Below are 22,047 nucleotides of genomic sequence, written 5' to 3'. Positions count from 1 at the left end.
GTTTGTCACTTGCAAGCAAAAGTTACTTGAGAGAGCCACCCAATTCCCATTGCTGGAATACAAAACCTATACAGTAATCACTCCCAAATGGCTATCTCCAGCCCAAACCTCTGCCGAACTCCAAATCCATATGTACATTTGCCAACTGGAAATCTCTATTTGGTTGTTTTAGAGACACCTCAAACTCCATAAAATCAAGATTACATTATTTTCTTCCACAAATCAGCTTTCTCTTCACATATTTCATCTCAGTCAACATGCATCTACCCTGCTTTCCAAGTTAGAAACCTGGGAGTTATTCTTGCCAACCCATTCCTTCTCTCATCCTTAGCTAGCTACCACCTCCAGTCCATTCGAGGCCCTAATCATCCTCCGCCATCTTATGTAGTATGGGTCAGGTCAGAAATGCCGCCCTATTAGTTTCAGTGTATTCAGTCTTCCTCTCTTCAAACTGATTTTCCAACGTGTAACTAATATCTCCCTAAACTGCAAACCTGATTATTTTATCCCTATAACTGGCATAACTCATCCTTTACAAGGCAACAGCCAATTATAAACAGCTAGAGGAACAGCCAAGCTCCACTGTTTCAGACATTAGTGGTATAACAAATCTATACCATAAGTAAACAAGGTTCATTAGAAACACAAAATTATAAAAGGAAGAGTAACAAAGTCCACATCAGAGTAAATAAAAGATAATCAAAAATAGTTTCCTTATCTATTTAATGTCAATTCATTAGTTCTATATTTAACTGCCCATATGAACTTGGTTTAGGGATCCACTTGGTCCACCCCGAAATGCATTCCACTGATCTGTTCTCCTTATGTCCCTAACTAGTGCTCTCTTCAAAGAACAGTACTGGGGATTTCTAGGCACATCATTTTGTCTGTATTTTTTAAAAATAGTCTTTAAAATATTGGCTGTAAAAACTCATGCACATTATGATTTATTCAAATATCCAAACACATTTTTGGATCTACTTTTTAAAAACTACGTATACCATAATTATTAATGCTATATAAACACTGGATCTTATCTTTAAAATGATCCATTTAATTGGGCATCGCAATTCTCCCACAATTTCCCTATTACATGGTCTGTGCCATTTTGTGAAAATTACCAGCTCTTAGAAAAGTTGTGAGTTCAGAAAATAAGCAAAGGAAATTAAGAGGGAAAAATACAAAAAGTTGGGGGTCAAAGTACTTCCCAACCAGACTGGCCTACCTAGCTGTGGGAGACCCCATTCAAAAATAAATATTTTTCTACCCTGCCTGAAACTTTTCACTTAAAAAGATGTTCAGGAGTTCGAAAAGAGGTTCAACAAGCATCTTCCTTTAAAAATAACTTTTCAGAGTAACAATAGAGCCACTCCGAGGAGTTTAAATTTTTTCTTTTCAACATCCACACTAATGAAGTGTTTTGGTTAGGAAGAGAAACCCTATTCATCAATTCTAAGACACATATATTTTTCATATTTTAATATCTCTGAAAGTGGGGTGCACCCTACAATCAATAGTTTCTTGCAGCTAAACGCATATTTTCTTTAGTGGTCTATAAAATTATGGTGCATCTTACAACTTGACATAATTCAATGCAATTCAACATTTAATCTTCTAAGTCTTAATGATTTGGTCCAACTGGTCAATATAGACCCTGTGGTATTAAAGACACTCTAAAAGCATAAAAACTAGCAACTGGTAGGAGAAGGTAAAAGGAAAGAAAAGAGTTCATACTTCAAAATTTAGCATGAGAGGAAATCCATTTTCTTTCCTTTCCATGGTTCCCTGCTCCTAAGATCCAAAACAGATCAGTACAGTTCTCTAGCCGCTGCTAGGCCACATGGGAGGCTCTCCCAATTTATTTATTTTAATATACAACAAAGTCAGTTACAGACAGCCTGCAATCTAGTAGTGGAGATAATATTTGTGTAAAAAAAAAAAAAAGCTGCTTTAAAAGACCAAATGACTCATGAAACTGCACACTTAATTTGCACATAACATTGTGTATCAGTTATACTTCAATAAAGGTGATTTTTTAAAAAGACAAATAATACTAGATAAGAAATTGTATGCCTTAAAAGAACAATGTAGGACTTGAGAAGAGATACTATCCAGAGGAAGAAAATAGGTAAGACTTGAGAAAAAAGTAGAATTTGAAATGAGGCTTAAAAAATGGGTAGGCCTTGGGCATATGACAATTTGACCATGTATGCAGTCCAAGTAGAGAAAACAGTATAAACAACATCCAGAAGGGGGAAAAAAGAATATGGGCAAGGAGCAAAAACAGCAGTAGGTAAGAATAAGGCAAATCTGAGGCAAATTATCATAGAAAGAACTTCATTTAACGGAAGACACTGAAAACCTCTGTGCAGAGAAGTGGTAAGAACTGGCTTCAAGATTAATTTAGGCAGAAATGCATAAGATAAACTGGATAAAGGAAAAAGTGAGGGTAAGAAGGTCTTAATATTAGTCCAGGTGAGAGGAGAACCTGATTTACAGTTAGCAAAAAAAAAAATTTTTTTTAAGTACACACACACACACACACACACACACACACACGGAGGATGGGGGGAGAAAACGATATGAAAGACAAATAACACTAGATTTGAAAATTCAAAATTAAATTTCTGGAAAAAATATGCAACACTAAAATTCACACAGGTTAGGTGTGAATTGGGCATCGCAATTCTCCCACAATTTCCCTATTACATGGTCTGTGCCATTTTGTGAAATGGCCAACCCATGTAAGTGGGTTGGTGAAGTGGCTCAAGCCTGTAATCCTAGCACTCTGGGAGGCCAACGTGGGAGAATCACTCAAGGTTAGAAGTTGGAAACCAGCCTAAGCAGAGCCAGACCCCGGTCTCCACTAAAAATAGAAAGAAATTAATTGGTCAACTAAAAATATATAGAAAAAATTAGCCAGGTATGGTGGCGCATGCCTGTAGTCCCAACTACCTGGGACGCTACGGCAGAAGGATCACTTGAGCCCAGGAGTTTGAGGTTGCTGTGAGCTACGCTGACGCCACAGCACTCCAGCCCGGGCAACAGAGTGAGACTCCGTCTTAAAAAAAATAAAATAAAATAAAATTCACACAGGAAGTAGAAAGCCTATACAAACCAACAGCTATTAAACAAACTGAAATGGTATTCAAAGTCCCCTCCACAAAAAAAGATCCAGGCCTGAATGGTCTTACAGGTGAAATCTGCCAAATTTTCAAAGAACAGATAAACCCAGTCTAAACTGCTTCTGAAAAGAGAAAAAGGAGAGGTGCCCAGCTCATTTTATGATTCTATTGCTACCCTGATGCCAACATGAATTAGGAATCATAGCAGAGTTAACAGGAATAGAGAACAGAAGAGTTATAATATCATGAAACCAGAATCACAGATGTTGGCTACCACAAGAAATGATAAAAAGAGAAAAAGTTTGTGTTCAGTATGTCATCAACAAAGACAGGGAACACCAGAAAAACAAGTCTGGGAAAGAAAAAGTGCTCAGTCTGAACCAGAACAAGCAGGTACAGATAATGCATAAAGCAACTGAAAAAACAGGATTCAAGTGCAGAAAAGAAAGAATAAAGAATTGGGAATTATTCAGATATAAAAGTCTGAACAATAATGTCAAGGGACTAAAGACATTATAGAAAACTTATCTGAAAAGTGAAACTTGGAGAACACCTATATTAGAGGAAAGAGGAAGAAGAGAAGGCACAAAAGGGGCAAAGAAGAACAAACTCAGTATGTCACATAAGCCCCCTTTTTCATCTAGTTAATTGTTGTCATCCTTCACAACTGTCCTGGGTTGCAAGGTAGTATTTTTAAGGAATCCTTCTTAGATGCTCTCATCACCAGCAGCACCAGGTCAAGTCACCATTTTAAGCTCATATAATACTCTGCACTTTAATTAAAATCACAATTATATTTAATTATAAAATTCATTCTTCAATATGTCTCCCCCACTGGACTTTAAACTCCACAAGGGTAAAGACTGTATCTGTTACTGTATCCTGAGCGTTAGAATACATAAGTATTTGCTGAATGAAGCCAAAAGAATGTTAAATGTTACAGAAAGTTCAAAGAGAGGACTTTAAAAAGGTGCTTGAATTTGTGAAGGGGAAATCCACATAACAAGGGGTTAAGAATGGATAGTCACCAAGAAAAGACAGGAAAAGTAGAGTAACTCTTGGTAAACTCTAGAAATGGGATTATGAATTCATTATAAATGAATTTTACATTTATTTCAATTTTGCTCTATTTTGCGATTTTTCTGTAATGACCATGTATTACTTTTGTAATGAAAAAACGTTCTAAAATGTTAATATAATTTGAAAAGGAAAAGCAGCAACAAGACAGCTTGAAGAGTAGCAGACTTACAGAAAGGTTTTTGTAAATGGAAGGAATCTTAAGTACATTTGAACTTTTAAGATCCCAAAGAGGACAGAGAGGATAACTCATGCTCTGTTAAGTAGGAAACTTAGAGAAAAATGAAACGAGGTGTTACCTACTAAGAAGGACAAAATAATATTCTTCCTCTGAGCTGGAAGGAAAGCAGATGACCAGAAGGAATCTACGGAAAGAGCTCCCACCTGCTTCCTCAATCTTTTCTGTAGAGGGCAGAAGAGAAGAAAGCAGAAAAGGTTTGAAATGGGCTGCAAGGAGAAGGTGAAGAGAGAAAAAATAAAACAGGAAGAGTACTGGTTCTATTAAAAATGCATTCTTAATTTCAATAGACCTTTCATAAACTCAACCGATTCCCAGATCAGAGAACTGCCCATATTTTAGCTTTAAATTTAAATATCTAAATAATTCTGGTCTACAGTCCTTATTTTAACAATCGAAAACAATGAGAAGCATTAGTTACATTCTACTTTAATTCAAAGTTTGACTCCTCTTACAAGTAAATACAATAAAGGAGTTGTTTTCAACTCAAGCAACAAAATAGCGGTCATTTCAAGTATGAGTAACTAAAAATGTTCCTAAACGAAAAAGTGTGCGCAGAAAAAGTGTGTTTTAAAATAAAACAAAAAACTCGTAAGCCTGAATACGATATTCCTGGGTTCAACTCCCAACTCACTTAGACAAGCTATTCAACCTCTTTGCAACTCGGTTTCCTTCTCTTAAAAAAAGAAAAAATGAGGAATACAATAAGCCAGGGTTGTTATAAGGATTAATGACGTAACACTGGTGCCAAGTTCACACTATATACTCAGAACAGCTTGTTAACCTTTTAAAAGAGAAAGCCTGCAGCACTTTGATCAAATTAAAACATCTGAGAGCATGAAAGAGTACAAGTCACAAAACGCCAGACCCTAACACACAGCATATTATTTTTCTTCCCCGACGCAAGCTCATTTTTTTTTCTTGCCAAATCTTTCCACTAGGAGTCTGGAAAGAGAGAGAAAAGAGTCCGTGCGATCCGACGGAAAGTTTCCGAGGCTCAAGTGCAGAATCACAACAGACATGGCAGCGGAGGCCGCGCCGGAAAACAGGTGAAACGACAGCAGACCCGCAGAAACGCGGCCCCTGCCCGCGGGCCGGCGTGGGGCGGCGGGCGGCCCTCCGGCGCGCCCCGCCAAACCGCCCCCGCTCTCTTCCCCTCACGCCGCGGCGCACGGAGGCCAGTCGCCGGGCGGGAGGTGAGCGCCTTTCCCATGCAGGCTCCAGAGGCGGCCCGGCGCGGCTTTCGCCCCACCGCAAGCCGGGCTGGGCCTGCAGTCCGGGTGGGGAACAAAAGAGGGGCCGGGCGGCGGGGCGCGGCGGGGGGCGGCGGCTCTCCAGCGGGGCCGCGGCCTGGCCAGTCGAGGCGGGGTGGCCGGGCCGGCCGCCCCTCGCTCGGGCCTCGGCGCCCGGCTGCCTCCGAAACTTCGCCCGCGCCGGCCTCCCCGGCCGGCGCACGCACTTCCCGGCCGCCAACTCACCCGGACCCCGGGGAACTCATCGTCCAGCCCTCGGCGCGGAGCGGGGCGCGGCGAGCCGCCGGGGCGCGGCGGGGGCCCGGCTCGGCCTCGGCCCTCGGCGTGCGCGGCCCAGGCCCGGTCGCCCCTCGCGCGGCCGGGCGATCCTCGTCTCGCGCGGACGGACGCGCCGGAGCCCAAGCCTTCCTGCCCGCCCTCCTCTCTCCTCCCTCCTTTTTCCTCCTCCTCCTCCTCCCTCCTACTTCTCCGAGCCCGGCAGGCGGATTCCAATCTCGGCAGCCGCCGCCGCCGACACTCGCAAGGGGGGAGGGGCGGCGCGGGGCCTGGGGGAGGGGCGGGCCTCGGCGCGGCGCGGCGCGCGCACCCGACCCGGGCGCCGGCCCCGCCCGCCCGCGACACGAACGCAGCCGAGCGCGCGGCGAAAGCGCCCGAAGGGTCCTTGGAGCCCGGCGCCCCGCTGCCGGGGAGGACGACCCGCCGCCGGCAAGGGGGCGCCGGGCTGCTGTTGGGGCGGCGGTGCTTCTCGCGCGGGGCTGCCGGTCCCTCCCCTCCCGCCAGCGCCACCGCCGCTGCGGCGGGGCCGCGAGCGCCCACGACTGAGGCGGCCGAGGGCAGCGCGGACACGGCCGCCGCCGCCTGGGCCCCCAGTTCGCGCGGACCCCTTCTCCGACCGGCGCGCCGCGCGGGAGCGGCGGGCAGCTGAATTGTAAAGTCAGCGGGACCGCCCAGAAGGCACCTGGCCACCTAGGTGGGAGATTGCCCAGTCGTGGTGGTGGTCGGCGCCACAAAGAAAAGAAAAATGTGGTCACAGTGCATTCCTTATTCACCCTCCCTCCCGGCCCCGGCCTCTCCTCCCGGCTCCCTGCCACCGCGCCCACACGGCGACGCCGGAGCAGGGCGGCGCGGGAGCGCGCGAGCGTCGATCCGGGCGCCGGCCCCGCCGCCCGGGCCCCTGTGATCTGCGAGCCCGCGAATTCCAGAGGCGTAAGATAAGCCGCGGCCCGAGCCCGGCAGTTCTGAAGTCAGCGGACTATAAATATTCCTCACTTCTCTACCTTTGGCTCACTCTGGTGACCTCGTGTACCCTCCGGAGGCTCAGTCCCTCCTTTCGGAAAACGCAAATAATTGTCACTGCCTCTTTTACATTTCTCCTCATTTGCAGTGAACGCTGTTAAAAGTATTCGGTGACCTGTAGGTGAAGAAAGGCGATAGGCTCCATTTAACCAAATGTGACCGTAACCTCTTTGGTAAGTAGTTCAACAAAAGTATTGGGTTCAATTAAGTCACTGCAAAAGATAAGATTTTTAAATCCCTTTATTAAAAAAATCACTTTTATTTTTATTTTTTTTTCCTGAAAAAATGCTGACTGAAAAAAAATCACTTTTAAAATTGCGTGAAAAGAGAAGGAAAAGAATGTGCCAGGCACTGATAACTGGATTTTCACAGATTCTTGCCTGAAGAGATGTTTAGATTCCAGAATATTCCATAGTCCAATGGAAATGTTTAAATTCCCATATATTTTTATTTAGATTTTTTTGTTCATCTCTTATTCTGTCCTTCTTATACACTTTTGCCCTTACTGCTTCAGATGCCCTCCATAATTCCGAATTATTTTTCATTTCTATTTTCTTCTTTAATCTTTTTTCTGAGCTCTTTCTTTAGCAGTCTCAAGTTTGAGAGTCATGGGTTGTGATACCATGCTATGCAGGAAGAATATGATACTTGAGATGCTTTGCATCAACGAAAATTGGCCACTTTTCTTTCTCAGGTTTCCTACATACTATTCTGCTTTAATTTTAAAGGAAAGGGTGTACCTTTTGCTCAAGGAGATTCAGAATGATTGGGCAAAGAGCTCCTTGATGTATGCTGAGCAATGTGTCATGGCAGAGAAAACCACAGCAAGTGTATTATTGTGCCCTCTAAGGCCTAGTTTGATTTTTAGACATGTGAATCGTCTATAAAATAGCCAAGGATCTTAGGTTGGAACTTTAGTACAAGTTTTAAAATGTACAAATCAGTGTTTCCTGCCTTGTAATGTGCCACTATAGAAATGAGAGCAAAATCTCATCAAATTTTAAGTTGTGGTATCTTTGCTTCCCTAGAGAAGGATTTCCTTTTCAAATCTTGGGAATTGTACTAGGTATCCTTTTGCTATCCTTAGATAAGGCTCACCTAGTGCCCAGGCTTAAACCCTTTGCAACCTACCTACTGACAACTAGCGGGGCATGGTGTTCTCTCTGGTTGCTGGCATGTTTGTGCATGCAAGCCTGTTTCTCCGGTTCGCCTTGCCCACTGCATGAACAGAGCAGCCAGGAAGCTCAAGGAGACATCTGGACACGTATGGTCTGGCCCCTAAACTCAAAGGCAACACTTCAAGATCCAAATTTAACATTATCTAATGTATTTTTTTTTAGCAGGTTAATAGAATAGGCTGGAAATGAGCCTTTTCCTCTGCACTGTTAATTTGAAGTATAGGTCCCAAGAATGTTAGTTGTTAACATGCCTAAATCAGTATTAGTTTGGAATGGAAATGACTCTTCCTACATAGTTCTCAGCTCTACAAGGACACCTTCCCTGAATATCTATCTTAAATGAACATCCCATCACAGCCAACCTCATATTCTTTATACCACTTTTTACTATCTTAAATTATCTTGTTCATTTAGTGATTTGTTTATGATCTGAGTCCCTCTACCCCACCAGAATGTAAACTCCATGACAGCAAAGACTGTCAATCTGTTCTCAACTCTTTCCTCAGAGCCTAGTGCCTGGCATGTGGTAAGTGCTCAGTATTTGTTAAATAAGTGAGATAGATAAGCATAGAATTCCTCCAAGCATTTCTGAACTTTATCACCAAGACCCTTCCAGTGTTAGAGCGTGGCATGGCTGGCTACATGGGAAAGTATGAGGCTTGGCAGAGGAAGCCACTGATTACATCGTCTTCATTGAAATGGGGACTTCTGCCTTCAGGGATCCTAGTTGAATAGATTAATCCAAGTTAATCCATCCAAAGTCATTTTCCTGTTGTAAAGATTTTATGAGGCAAAAGGCAGCGCTGAGTCTGTCTGAGTCTGGAGATGAGTTAGAGCCCAGTGAAGAGGGACTAGAGAAGGGCTGCCATTTGTAGGGGGACACTTTACGTTGGTTTCAATATTAAATAGACAGGTGTTATGCAGAGTAAAGGAAACAGCTTCATTTTTCAGCATAGACACTACTATATCATTTTATTGGTTAATAGTACCACTCCATCATGGTTTAGAAGGACCAAGCCAAAACAGAAATTGTGTTTAGGAAAAAGATGGATGTATATAATTCAGTGTACAAAATAAAGTTTAAAAGCACGACTTTGTTCTTTTCTTTGCAGTGGTACAATATTTTACTTCCCCTTCTACATTTACTAAACAACTTACGCCTTACTCTTTTTTTTTTTTTTTCTTTGAGACAGGGTCTCTCTCTTTTGCCTGGGCTAGAGTGCAGTGGCATCATCATAGCTCACTGCAACCTCAAACTCCTGGGCTCAAGAGATCCTCCTGCCTCAGCCTCCCGATTAGCTGGGCCTACAGGTATCCACCACCATACCCAGCCTATTTTTTTGTTTCTTTGTAGAAACAGGGTCTTGCTGTTGTTAAGGCTTGTCTCCAACTCCTAGCCTCAAGTGACCTTCCTGTCTCAACCTCCCAAAGTGCTAGAATTACAGGTGTGAACCACCAGTGCCTAGCCCTTACTCCATTTTAATTTCTCTTTGCTTCAAAGCACTTTTTTTACTATGGTTGAAAGACAGTTGACTGAGGCTATTGTAGCAAAGTAGCCATCACTTGGTCCTACCTAGTCCATGGCCTCTGCATTCCTCCTTCCCTTGCCATTTGTATACCTTTTCCCATAGTACCCAATCTTCCCTCGCCTCTGAGGAAGGAAGAATTTTCAAAGCTTCAGTCCTGAGCCCAACTCAGCCTCCTGCCTTTGCTGCTTATGTGGAGAGCCCTGACCCTGGCCCCTTTGTAGGAACTGACTCACAGCCCTTATATTTGAAACTCTGGCCTGTGAACCTGCCTGGAACTCGAATTTTTTTGCTTATTGTCTGGACTCAGCCCCAGCCCTACAGCCCAGACTCTTCTGTGCACAAGTAGATATTCCTGATGGCAACACTTGCCTCCAGATCTTAGTTTCTAGATTGTAGAGTCCCTCTGTCTGTATTCTACCTATCTACTGGGCTTCCTTTGTCCAACTGCCTCAGGTCGGACATCCTGCTGCCTGCTGTTCTCCTGGACTACCTGCCACCTGTTGTTTGCTCAATACTGTGGCTATCAGCTGCTGCCTAGAGAGGGAGGGTGGCAGTTCCTCCCACCAAGCACCCAACCCCAGTTCCCACTCAGCCCACTGTAAATCTTGGCCTTCCTGGTCCTGCTGTCGCTCACTGCCCTGCCTTTCCCTGTCCTCACAGCGCTGGGTTTATGACCTATTACACCTGGATTATTTTTTAACCAGACAAAAACCTATATAATAACATATACATATAACATGTATATAGTTTTTATCTGGTTAAAAAAACAAGTATAAATATATTCATAAATTCCTAGTATCTGTTCTGAAATATATATATATATGTATATATCTCAAATATACATTCAGAAATGAAAGACTGCTATCTCATTATACTTGCTATTCTTGAACACTGATTGCTCTCAAGCATTCTTTTGGGGCTGCTAGTCCAGAATTCCCAGCATGTAGAGCTGAGTATGATTATTTTGTAAACAACTATTCAAAGGAAGGCAAGGTGCAATGGTAAAGATTCAAACTGAGATAACCAAGGAGATAAGATCCTGGATCAGGAGTGCACAGGCATTAGCAGCCATACTATACCTACTGTACACTGCCTACATGGTTATCCAGTTGCATTCCTAGGTGTGGTGTGGTTGTCACCAATATGACCAGGCATAATAATTTATCCACCAGGTATGTTGGGGGGTGCCTGTCTCTGTGCTAGACTCATGGTTCCAGAGGACAAGCTCTGTCTTACTCTCACTTCTTTTTATCTAACGTGCTACCTGGCATACCAGTAGGTAGTCAGTAAATATTTTTTGAATGGATGACTGTGTTTACTAAGTATCATAGTAGGCTCCTATCCTCCAAAAGCATAAAATATCTACTAGTAAAAATAAGACATGTACAGAATTCTGGTATTTAATGTTTATTTCTGAGCCAGGAGTTATTGACCTTAACATAGTGGATACTTTATTTTGTTCTGTACTGATAGTGTGCCCTCACTCATTTCTTTTATTTTTATCAACCATGACAGAGTTGGGATAGTTTTGTTTTGTTTTTCACTATTTTTAAGGATTAATGATAAAGCATTTTTCTTGATGGAATAAGAGTCTAGTAACACGCTGTATATGATAACAGAACTGTCATTGACTTTAAATTCTAACAGCTTGTTTTCAATAAATAGTGTTTGAAGTTCTATTTGCTCTTTAAAACTTTCTCAATTCTTTCATGGGGATACATGATCATATATTTAACCTGAAACCAATACTTGTCAGTGTTTCTTTTAAAATGTAGATTATTTTCCATTTAGTTTGCTACCCACCTTGAAGCCTGTCTTCTTATATACTGGAATTATACTAGCTCTTCTCCTGATTGATCTTTTCCTCTTTCAACTAAGCTTGCCCAGAGTTTTCTGAGATTTCTTTTATGAAACACCAGTCACATCAAGTCTAGAAGCCACTGCTATGTGGCAACATTCTGTTAGACTGGTCTCCCTACTTTGTGAAGAATGGGCCATATTCATTCTCCTTTTGATGGCATTCTCCTGCCTATAATGCCCAACTACCACCTCTTCCAAGAAGTCATCTTTGCTCTATCCTAAACTTCTTACACTTTTCTCTCTATTGACTTTTTTGCATAGCTTAGCTGTTCCTGTGTCTTCCCCCCCCAACAAGATTTCATACCTTTATTCACTTGCACATGAATAGAGGCTGCTCAGCCTCCCAGCCTAGGAAAGGATAGTTTAGGGAGTATCAAAATACACAAGGTATCAAAAGAGCAGTCCCCAGCTGCTGGGGCCTACCAGTTATTGAATCCTTGCCTCTGTGAATCCATTGTTTTCAAGGCCCAGCTGGAGGTGAGGAGGTAGTCACTAATTCCCTGATGCACTTGCTATGCTGTTGTCCTCCCTCCTGTCCTTCCATAGTTCCATAGTTACCACTGTTGCTTTAGTCACTGTGCTGAGCACCAGGGTTGGTAGATTACACACCTCCAGGGGGTGCTATTCATGTCCTGCGTGGTGTGAAGAGTGCTCCCTGGAATTGTGTAGTGCACCATCTGCCCAAGATCCTAGCGAACACCAGGAAAGTGCTACTCCAATTGCAGGCAGGGAGCCTAGTCTCTGGCTTCTGTAAAGAACCAGCATTTTTTTTTTTTTTGAGACAGAGTCTCGCTTTGTTGTCCAGGCTAGAGTGAGTGCCATGGCGTCAGCCTAGCTCACAGCAACCTCAGACTCCTGGGCTCGAGCGATCCTTCTGCCTCAGCCTCCCGAGTAGCTGCGACTACAGGCATGCACCACCATGCCCGGCTAATTTTTTCTCTATATATCAGTTGGCCAATTAATTCTTTCTATTTATAGTAGAGACGGGGTCTCGCTCTTGCTCAGGCTGGTTTTGAACTCCTGACCTTGAGCAATCCGCCCCGCCTCGGCCTCCCAGAGAGCTAGGATTACAGGTGTGAGCCACCGCGCCCGGCCTGAACCAGCGTTTTTTATTGTTTAACATTGTATATACCCTTCAGGGCATTTGGCAAGATATATTTAAGTGTTTGTTAATTCTTTATTATAAAATATTAGTGCATATAAATAAACAGATTATAAGAAAACACAGACAAAATGTTGGCAGTATTCTGTAGTGGCCTAATAGATGGCTATTATTTTCTTAATAAGCTTTATCTCTACCAAGTCACTCTTGACCAAAAGTAAGGATAACTTTAAAATTTAAGAATAAAAAATATTTTAATTATTTAAAAAATAAAGGAAAAAAAATAAGCTTTATCTCCTTACAATGGATGATATTACTTTTATAATAAGAAAAGTAGATATTATTTAAAAGAACTGATTGATAAAAAGATTGGGGAGAAAAATAAAATTGGCAAGATGCTTATTTGTCAGAATGAAGTCAATTAGAATCCCATATAAGATGTGTAAAGTTTTCATTTATTTGAGCAATGTGAATGTTTTTCTTAATAACAAAAGTTATTCTGTTGTTATACTTGCAATAATGCATCATACTATTCAGATTTCAATTATGTTATGTACCATATTTAATCACAAGATATTATACTATTGATTACAAGATGCATCATTTTATGTACAACTAAGGAAAAAAAAGACTGCCAATTAAACTATGACACATTATTGATTATAAGACATCACAATTTCAGAGAGATTAAAATGTCAAAAAATGTGCGCCTGGGTGAGAGTTGATGAAATACAGTGTGTTTTAATGCTTCTAGAAGGTGAAACAATGCCATGTAGGTCAATAGTTTGAAATGTTGAGTTTCTAGGTTTTTGATGTATAATCTTATTTGTTATGCACAATTCCTGAATAGCCATACTATAAATGTTACCACAAAAGCAGAGGCGGTGCAGTTCAGCTGCACATAAATACATAAAACAAACAAAAGTGAGTAAGTCATGATTCAGTCACAAAGTTTAAAAGAAATAGCATCAAGTCATGTGCTTGGATTATATTACAAATAAAATATTAACTTTCTGACAGTTGCTTATACTGAAAGTGTATGATGACAAGAAGAATTGAATTTTAAATGTTTTAAAAAACACAAGTTTTTATCTTTGGAGAAGTCAAACTGCACAGTCAGAGCAGTCTCAGCAGTGTGGTAGAATGACTTTACATCTATGCCGGAAGCTGAACAATAGTGCTTGTTGCTTATGGGGCCGTCAGGAAAAGCCAGCTGTGGACTTCTTTCTAGTACAATTAATTGCTTCCGCTGTATATAAAATTGAAAGAATTGGGTGCTTTAGTGCGGAAAAAGGATATCCTGCTACACTGCTCCCATTTCCTCACAGAGGCTATTACAGAGCCTTTCACCATTAATTCGCATGCACTGGATTATCCTGTGATGAAAGACCCAAAAGGCTTTTCATTTTTATAGTCTCTTATCTCCTATTTATTTGACACCTCTCTGGAGATACCTGCTCTTCTCCCAAGACTGGCTAATTGCTAGGATGTCAGAGGTGGCTAATGACTGGCTTCCTTTTCAGAGGCTAATTATGAGCCCATCTCTATACTTTGTCTTGGGGTGGCCTTTGTCATCGCTGAGAAATATTCTGGGTTCTGTCATTGTTTGAAATAACAAATGCTGTATTTTCAATGCCAACTTTCAATTCCTGCCCATGGTGCACTTTGAGACTAGCAAGTGACTCTTACATAAATCCTTTGTGTAGACTTGCACTGGGCAGGGCAATAGCCACTTGCCATGTGTGACTATGTAAATTCCAAATTAGTTAAAAGTAAATTAAAGTTAAAATTCAGTTTCTCGGTCCAGCTATATTAAGTGCTCAATAGCCACAAAAGATTAAGGGCTTCCATGTTGAGACAGGGCAGATACAGGACATTTCCATTTTCACTGAAAGTTCAATTAGTGCAGGTATAGATCTGGCTTGCTCAGCTCAGACCTTAAGAAAAAGTATCTGAAACCATTACTGTTCTCACAATTCAAATTAAGTGGTACAAAGACTCTGGGGATCTTTTCTATAGTTTGTTACTAGAGAAGTATCTCTAAACATGTAGAGCACCAGACATAAGTGTTGCTGTTCAATGGATATAAAGTTTCATTTATCTGAGGTATTCTTACCACAATTTAGAAAAAACAATCTATTTTTTTTAAATGGTAGAAAATTGGCCAAAATCCTAAATAGTGGTTGTCACCCAGTAGTGAGACTGTGATCACTTTTTTCTTCTTTCTACTTGTATGTGTTTTTCAGATTTAATAAGCACATACTTTCTTAATTAGTAAAAATTAAAGATATCTAAACCCATTTATTTCTTTTATTGCCAGTTTTAAACTAAGGTGCTTTCATCCAGTTCCTGTCTCTAAGAGAGGAAGTAGTCATTTTGAACTACTGTTTCTTCAAAAATTACCCTCAGGCAGCATCTTTTAGTTGAGAAATCTGTATTCCCTTTATCCTGACATGAGCAGCATCAGAGACGTGTGTTTGGGCTATGCAAGAGCTCTGCTAAATAGAATCAGAGAACATCCTTCTGGAAGAGATGGCTCATGGCTGCTGGCAATCCTCTCTAGCCAGGCATTTGCTGGGTATTTTGCCAAGATCCATGCATTTCTAGACTATAGTCCAGAGTCTTGCAGTCAAGGCCCAATGGGTTAAGGAAGCTTGTAGATTGAAGAGGGCTCTAGTTTTACCACTGAGAAAAGAACCATAATAAGTCCTCGTTTCCTAAACATTCTGACATGACCGTACAGATTTAATTAGGAATAGCAAGCTGTTTATGGCAAAGTATAAACTGTGTAAAGCAGACCTTAGTGGACACTCCCAAAGGATGCCCCATGAACCCTTGTTTCTCTGAGTCCAGATTCAGCAGACCTGGCTTGATGAGGTAGGGTGCTGCAGTGCCAGCCAGGGGAGTACCTCATAAATCCCTTTCCAGAACTTTCCATGACCAAAAGAGATGGCCAGAGAGTTCATGGAAAGCCTCTCTTTTTCTTTCCTTTCCTCTTTGAAACTTGAAGCCAATCCCACTTTTTTTTTGAGTACTTCAGCACCCATCCACTGGCGAGACTCTTGAGAAACATGACATGGTGGGAAGAACACAAACTCTGGAGTCAGAATCCTGGATGTATGTCCTAGCTTTTGACCTTGAGCAATGTTTGTCAACCTCTCAGAATCCCAGTTTCTTCCTTTATGAAATGGGGATAATACCAATCTAGTGGGACAGATGTGAGAATTAACTGAGATAGCATATGCAAAGTGGTTGGCACAGAGTCAGCACTCAATTAGTTTTAGTTGCCTTTCCTTTTCCCTCTAAAAAGTGATTGGTCCATTAGTGTTTATGTTGAAAGGGAGAGAAAACAAACTGTAAAACTCTTAATGAGCCTTACTTCAAATACAACCCAGTGCAGTTCAATAATTAGTGTATGAATTCTGCTTTGGCCTGTCCTGGGCTCCATTTCTTCATTCCAGCCTGAGCTCTGGAATTCCCCCCTCTAGAAAACCCTGGCTGCCCACTCCCAGGCTGGGTTAGTGGCCCTCCTGAGCAATCCCACAGCACACACCTGGCCTTCTGCGTCTCAAGCTGGGGCGCCCCACACTGAGCATGGAGCACATAACATTATAGAACATCTTCTCCCGGGCATCAGCTTGTTTCTTGTTTCTTTTTAATAACTTAAAGTGCGTGCTTTTTTTAAACTAAAACATTAGATTGTAAAAGAAATTTCACAATTGCAGAGGCTCGCTAGAGGACATGTGTTTGCTGTCCTTTGCTTCTAGATATACTGTGTAGAAAAGTTGGAGAGGCATTTATTGCCATATGAAAGTGAAATTCTGCAGTAACTTATCTGTTTCCTCCCCCAGACTATGAGCTACGTGAGGCAGGGGTTGTGCCTCACTTGCGTCTGAATTTGCACTTAGCTACTTAGCACGATGCCTGGCTCAAAGTAAAGCTTCAGTGAATGTCTGTGGAACTGAAGTCAACTCTTTCTCCCGGTACTTCTGGTAAATACAGTGTTTCCACCAAGGAGAGGAACCGTTTAACTGATAGGACTTCACATTGCATGCCTAATGGAGAGGGGTATTTGGGGCAGAGGTATTTAACCTATTTGAACCTCGGCTTCTCTACCTGGGAGGGTTATGAAGATTCAATGAGAAATGATACATAAAGTGCCAAGCACATAAGCGTAGAAGGTACACCCACACACACAAAAAGCTTATTTCCTTTCCTCTAAAGTCACATTCTGGTTATTAACCCTCGAGCTACAAGATGATTCTGGTCATTTTAATCATACCAAGCAACTCAAAAAGGACCTGGTATCCATGGCCCAGGTCTGAGCCACTGCCCCAGGCTTCTGTAACACCCCTGTTCTTCCTCCTAAACTCCCAACTTAATATTACCCATGCTCACAGTCTGAGTTTCATTAAACCTGGGCTTATAAGATAGGGATAATTCCACTAGAAGGTGGAGAAAGGTAACCACCTGTTAGGAGGCAGGAGCTGCAGAGCCATTTCAAGCCTCACCTCACTCAGTAATGTGATTTACCCTCCCAACCCCAGGGCATGTCTTGGCTCTGGTTCTGGGACAGCCCTGGATGAATGTTACTAATTCCTGACATACAGCATGAACCAGGGAATCAGGATCCACCAATGGCTGTGTCCTTCCTTCTGTTGGCCTGCATCCAGAGTCGCTTTACCAGGAAACTAATGAAGCTTAAGCTTCAAGGCTCTTCCCTCACTTTCAAAGGCCGCCTGTGGGTGCTAAGAGTTGCTGGAATATGCTAGGTTGAGAGGGGAAGCTAGGTTGCAGTCAGGGAGCATTCCTATGTAAACTTCTCTGATAACTTACCTAAAGAGATTCACAAGAAAGAGACTTAGAGTTCTGTGCCTTCATTCATTTGTGATTTTTTTTCTCTTTCTAAATAAATACTCAGTTTGGTATTTGCAATTACTGTATATATTCTTCTTAAAGATGGCCCCACAATTCCTGGATCCCAGGCTGAATCAAGCCCTTCTTTAATCTCTGCCTACTTCTCTCCAATGCCTCCCTCTCCTACAGCTCACCAGAAAGTCACAAGTGTAACGGGATTGTACACTTCTACGGGGGTCTCCAGAGGGGACAACACGTAAGATAAAATCACCATTGCTACCTGGATTTCTTCTAGCCCAGGCACACGTTGGATGCCTTGCACCAATTCTTCTATAAATGCTAGGACCCTCTGACATTCCTAAAGGCTTCCCATTAGAAGGAAAAAATAAAACGTCTCTTAGTTGGATTCTCCCCTGAATCTAAAAAACAATTTTGAAATAGTTTCTTTAATCCTATTTTCATACATCAAATAGACTTTGAACTAGAGTTAGATAATGGGAATAACTGATTCGAAAATAGAAAAGTAGTCTGTAAGTATTTACTTAATAAAATACTTTGAGTTTTAAATGGAATGTGTGTGTGAAAAAGGCACTCTATTCTCAGCTAAGTGATAACAATGATGGTGTTCTTTTGTCATTTCATTTCTAAATCTCTCCAATCTAATACCTAAGTGTAGATGGAAAAAAACCAAAAAGCATAATCCAGTGCATGAATACACTGCTCTGGAAAATAAATCTGAGTTTTTGGCTAATACATACGTGTGCTAATACATATGTGTGCTCGGAATAGTTACTTTTCATAGCTGCTGCTTGTATAAGGAGGTAGGAAAGACAGGCAGGTGAGCAGACAATGTTTAAATAATGTAAAAATGCAGGTGTGTTGTGGGAATGCCAGGGACGGAACACTGCCCCCCAGAGTGGCCAGGACAGTGGTGTGTCATGAGACACAACCGGCAGTTGACAGGTGAGGCCGGAGCAGTGGCTGGGGCCTATCGGTGGGTGTCTCCAATGCAGGTTGGTTTGTGCTCCATGGAGAGATAGTGGGAAGCCATTTAAGAGCGTTGTGCAGGATCATTTATTTTACCAGATTTATTTTCAGAGAGATCTCGAGTAGGAGATGGATTAGGGGTGGACAGAGAGCAAAATGGAGACAAGGAGATCCCTTGGGAAGCTGGTGAGATAACCCAGAGGGGAGATGTTTGAAGACAGGAGTCCTGAGGATGGACAGGAGAAAACAGATTCGAGGCAGGTTGAGGAAGTAAATTTGGCCACCTGCGATAATTATTGGTTGTCGGAGAATGTGAGAGAAGAAAGACACTAGGATGGCCCGGATTTCTAGCTTCAGTGACTGAGTGGTGCCTGCAATTCACTGAAAGAAAGAACACAGGAGGAGAAGCAGGGTGAGTAGAAGGGTGAAGAACTCAGCCGGCCGCAGCTCCAGAATTCCGACGGGAAAGAGTGCAGGGCAGTAGGATGGTGGGTTTGTCTGGAACTATGTTTGCAGTCACAAGCGGTGTGCTTTTCCTTAGATTGTATGTTTAGATGGGATGGCATGGGTAAGATGGGTGGCAGATTATGGGGGCTTCACCCATCCTGAATTCAGCATTGGACATTGCATCAGTTGAGATTCTTTTGTTTGCAAGTGAGAGAAACCCAGTTTAAACAAGCTCAAGGATAAAGGCGAGCGTTAGCAAACCAGGGAAAAGATAGGCCTGGGGCCTCAGGAACGACCAGATCCAGGAGCCCTCATGTTGGCAGACACTCTATCTCATTTTGAATCTGCTTCTGCGTGTCTGTTGGCTTCGTTCTCTCTTGGGGCAGACAGACTTTCTTTACACGGGAGGGGATAGAGGGCCTGTGGGGCTTTCTTCCAGCTCAGCTACCAGTGAGGCAAGAGACTCTCTTTCTCCCACCTCCAGTTTTAACATAATCTCAGGGAAGGATTCTGATTGTTCTGGCTTGGTTCACAAACCCACTACTTGAACCAGTCGCTGTGCCTAATGGGGCAGGGTCTGGACCAGAAGAAAGGACAAACACACACATGACCATTCCTCCAACCTGGGAAACAGGTGGGCTTGGATGGCTGTGGAGCGTCCAGGTGAGGCCATGGAGCAAGACGTGGACTCGTGAGCCTGAGGCACAGAGGACAGCTCTGAAGACTTATGTCTGACAGCTCAGAAAGTTGCTGATGGCCTTGACAAAATTAACTGCAGGATTGATTCCACGAGCTCAGTGAGTACATTAACTACATGGTAATTGGTATAGTTAGGATATTTGTCCCCTCCAAATCTCATGTTGAAATTTGATCCTCAGTGTTGGACGTGGAGCCTGGCATTGGGTCATGGGGGCAGTCCCTTATGAATGGCTTGATACCATTTTGTTGAAAAGGGCCTGGCCCCTCCTCTGTCTTGCTCCCTCTCTCACCGTGGCACTCCCGCTCCCCTCACCTCTGCCATGAGTGGAAGCCCCTGAAGCCCTCACCAGAAGCAGAGGCTGGCACCTTGCTCTTGTACAGCCTGCGGGACCATGAACCAAATAAAACCTCTTTTCGGCCGGGCGGGTGCGGTGGCTCACGCCTGTAATCCTAGCACTCTGGGAGGCCGAGGCAGGAGGATTGCTCAAGGTCAGGAGTTTGAAACCAGCCTGAGAGACACCCCATCTCTACTAAAAATAGAAAGGAATTAATTGACCAACTAAAAATATATATAGAAAAAATTAGCCGGGCATGGTGGCGCATGCCTGTAGTCCCAGCTACTACTCTGGAGGCTGAGGCAGGAGGATCGCTTGAGCCCAGGAGTTTGAGGTTGCTGTGAGCTAGGCTGACACCACAGCACTCACTCTAGCCTGGGCAACAAAGTGAGACTCTGTCTCAAAAATAAAATAAAATAAAATAAAAGCTCTTTTCTTTATAAATTACCCAGCCTCAGGTATTCTTTTATGGCAGCACATAAAGGACTAATACAATCATTCTCAGAGATTCTCAGAGAACCCTTCGCATGTCTTTTATAGGGGTTTAACTAGGATCAGACAGTGAAGTTCACAGTTACAAAGTAAATTGCTTTTCAACAGCATGTAAAATTATAATGAAATAAAACACAGTGTACAACCTGTGTAGGTGTGCATCAGGGAACAAAACTGTGCCATATCCACACAGAACTGGTGTTTCCCAGACTGAGGACACTGCATATAACCTTGACTGTTTTGCCATATTCATACAAAACTGTTTGATAGGCAGCTTTGAACATTTTTTCCAGTGAAAAGTCTTACAGGAAAAAAATTTATTCTTCTATCCAAAGCCAGGTTCTTTATCTCCACTTGTAGTCAACGATTTATTTCCTTTCTTTACAAGTGGCAGGCATTTGAGAGCCTTCAGTGGCATCTTAGCACGGCCTCCAAGGCCCGGGTGCTCTCCGCCACCTCCCTTCCTCTCCTCCCCTCTGCTCTCCTGCCCTGTGCCTTCACTGAGCCAAGATGTTCCCTTAAAGCCGTTACATTTATTTTTCCCTCCATCTGGAACACTGCCTCACACTTGGGCATAGTGTTTTTCTTATCAAATGTCACCTCCTCAGAAAGACAGAAGGGTTCCCTGACCACCCAATCAAAAGCAGCCTGACCCAGACCCACCACCACGGCACTCTGTTTCATTTCCCGTAGCCCTCATCATCTCAGATTCCGGGGATTATGTATTACTTGTTTCTTGCCTGTCCCTTCAAAGCGTCAGCTCTGCAAAAGCAGGCACCTTGTCCGTGGCATCCTCCTCCACACCTACAGCAGAGCCTAGCCACTCAAGGAATATTTGTGGCATGAAAAACCACACATCCATAGTTGTCCAAACGGTTTAAGTATGTGAATGGAACCTTGAGAAGGATGATTTGACATTGCGATTGCCCCGGGAAAGCCAGAGCTCAGGAAAACCTAAACCAATTTGTTAGGCGGCGTTTCCCAATTGGAGCTCTGTACTCTGTGCTCACATAAGTTAAACAGGTTTCTTTATCGAGGGACCGAGTACCCGCACAGCTCACTTCTGTGTATTGGGGATCTCTAGGGTGACCGGCATATGCAGCTATTTCTCAAACGTATTCAATCCAGAACCCATTCTTTATGCCATGCCTGTCATTCATGAGTCTAAGTTCAGCTTGATGCCAGTGTAACCCTGTAGGGTAGCTTTTTTTTTTTTGAGACAGAGTCTTCCTCCCTTGCCCTGGCTAGAATGCCATGGTGTCACCATAGCTCACAGCAACCTCACACTCCTTGGGCTCAAGCAATTCTCCTTCCTCAGCCCCCTGAGTAGCTGGGACTATAGGCACCCACCACCACACCCGGCTAACTTTTCTATTTCTAGTAGAGATGGGGTCTCGCTCTTGCTCAGGCTGGTCTTGAACTCCTGAGCGCAAGTGATCCTCCCGCCTCAAACGCCCAGAGTGCTAGGATTACAGGTGTGAGCCACTGCACCCAGCCGAGTAGAGCAGCTTTATTTTTATTTTATTTTTTTTAGTAGCTTTAAATAGTCAAAATATTTCTCCATAGAAGTAA

General features: G+C 43.0%; 1 protein-coding gene across 2 annotated transcripts in view; it reads right to left on the bottom strand.

Moving 5' to 3' along the window:
• BMPR1A (bone morphogenetic protein receptor type 1A) overlaps positions 1-6,158 on the bottom strand; it is a 130,571-nt gene extending 124,413 nt beyond the window's left edge. For both annotated transcript variants that reach the window (XM_012788028.3, XM_012788026.3), the window contains exon 1: positions 5,919-6,158. The gene's annotated coding sequence lies outside the window, so the exon portion shown is untranslated. The remainder of the gene's footprint in view (positions 1-5,918) is intronic.
• Between the last annotated feature and the right edge of the window lie 15,889 nt (positions 6,159-22,047).

This window comes from Microcebus murinus, chromosome 14, assembly GCF_040939455.1.
Source record: "Microcebus murinus isolate Inina chromosome 14, M.murinus_Inina_mat1.0, whole genome shotgun sequence".
NCBI lineage: Eukaryota > Metazoa > Chordata > Mammalia > Primates > Cheirogaleidae > Microcebus > Microcebus murinus.
The sequence above is the reverse complement of the archived record's forward strand: the minus strand, read 5'-3'. Positions and strand labels throughout refer to the sequence as shown.